This window comes from Pteronotus mesoamericanus, unplaced genomic scaffold (genome assembly GCF_021234165.1).
Source record: "Pteronotus mesoamericanus isolate MK-2021 breed Mesoamerican mustached bat unplaced genomic scaffold, CSHL_Meso_final scaffold_651, whole genome shotgun sequence".
In the NCBI taxonomy this organism is placed as follows: Eukaryota; Metazoa; Chordata; class Mammalia; order Chiroptera; family Mormoopidae; genus Pteronotus; species Pteronotus mesoamericanus.
In genome coordinates this window covers 871,521-873,514 of record NW_026555325.1, presented here as the reverse complement: position 1 = coordinate 873,514, position 1,994 = coordinate 871,521, and the positions used below count along the sequence as shown (strand labels likewise).

Sequence of the window (1,994 nt, the reverse complement as noted above, 5' to 3'; positions counted from 1 at the left end):
CTCTGACTCCTGGCCAGATAGTTAGTCAGCAAATATTTTAAGTCAAAAAACTTTTAACAAAGTGCCTACTATGTGCCAGCAATTGTGATAGGTAGTGTGATGAACAAGAGAAAGAGAGGCCCTGCCCCCAAGGAGGTTATATGCTGATGTCAGAAAACAAACTATAAAACAAATTAGGAAAGTTTAGTCACTAATAAATGACACAAATAAAATAAAATAAAATAAGATATATCAGCGTGTGATAGAGAGAGCTGCTGAATCTAGAGTGTTCAAGGATGACTTTTCTGAGGTGATACTTGAGCTAAGAGCCAGATGATCCAAATGATAACAGGGAACAGCCACGGAAAGATGTTAAAGAAAGCAGTCTAATCCAACAACTCTGAGCCGAGGAGCAAATGGCCTGGCCAAGGGACAGAGAGAAAATCAGCACAGATCACACAGGGAAGAGGTAAGAAGAGGCTCTGTCATTGGGGCCTTAAGGGCCACAGTAGGGACCTTGGATTTTATTTTGGTTGCAATGGAAAGCCATTGGAAGGCTTTAATCCTAGGAGCTATGTGCTGTGATTTCTGCTTTCAGGCTGTTAAGATCACTGGTGGAAATTAGCTACCTAGGACAGAGGTTCTGAGAACTGAGCCCCAGGGATTCTGCAATGATAAGTTCTTGTAGGGGAGGAAAAGGGAGAAAAGGAGACTGCTAGGTGCCCCATTGAGGTAGGAGGAGAACCAAGGCAATGTGCTTTTCCAGAAGCTCAGGGTAGAAATTGTTTAAAGAGGTCGGTGTCCTTTCCACGGTACCCAGAGAGGGGCCCTTAGGGCATTGTCTTCTGTCCCCAACTAACTTAAAGGGAGACTTCCACAATGTCCAGAGTCCTTGATGTCCTGCCAATGAAGGAGGAAGATGTCCTCAAAGTCCTTGCAGCAGGAACCCACTTAGGTGGGACCAACCTCAACTTCCAAAGGAAGGAGTACATCTACAGAAGGAAAAATTGATGACATCTACATCACAAATCTGAGGAGAACCTGGGAGACGCTTCTGCTGGTAGCCTGTGCCATTGTTGCCATTGAAAACCCAGCCGCTGCCAGTGTCATATCATCCAGGGATACCGGACAGCGAACTGTGTGGAAGTCTGTTGCTGCCCCTAGAGCCAGTCCTGTTGCCAGCTGCTTCACTCCTGGAAACTTCACTAACCAGATCCATGCAACCTTCCGGGAGCCAAGACTTTCAGCGCTTACCAGTCCCAGGACTGACCACCAGCCCCTCTCAGAGGCATCTAATGTTAACCTGCCTACCACTCTCTATGTCACACAGACTCTCCTCTGCCCTGTGTGGACATTGTCATCCCTGGCAACAACAAGGTAGCTCACTGAGCGTGTCCGATGTGGTGGATGCTAGCCTGGGAAGTTCTGCACATGTGTGGCACCAACTCACATGAGCACCCATGGGCAGTCATGCCTGATCTCTACTTCTACAGAGATCCTGAAGAGGTTGAAACCTGCAGGCGGCTGCTAAAAAGGATGTGACCAAGGAAGAGTTTCAGGGTGAATAGACTGCTCCAACTCCCAAGTTCACTGCTGCTCAACCTGAGGTCGCTGACTGGTCTGAAGGTGCAGGTACCTTGTGCCTGTTCAGCAGTTTCCTCCTGAAGCCTGAGGCACTCAGCTGCCCTAAAGACTTGTCTGCAGCCCCCTCTGCACAGGCCACTGAAAGGATAGGAGCAACCATTGAGTGGTCTTAAGCTGCTCTTCCACAAACGCTGAAATGAAATGGAAATAAGATTGGCAGAAAATAAACAGCTTCTAAATAAATAAATGATAAAGAGGAAAAGTGTGACCAATAGCACCCAATGCAGCTGAGAGGATAGACAAGGTAAGGCCATGGGCCACTGGCTTTGACAAAATGTGGATCATTAATGACTCTGGAAGGAGAGTTTAGTGAAATGGTTGATATGAAAACCCTGAATGGAGTGGACTGAGGAGAGAAAGGGAGGTGGGGA

General features: G+C 47.3%; 1 pseudogene; it reads left to right on the top strand.

Annotated features, from left to right (window-relative positions):
• Window positions 1–805: 805 nt before the first annotated feature.
• On the top strand, window positions 806–1,736 carry LOC129061873 (40S ribosomal protein SA-like; annotated as a pseudogene).
• Window positions 1,737–1,994: the final 258 nt, after the last annotated feature.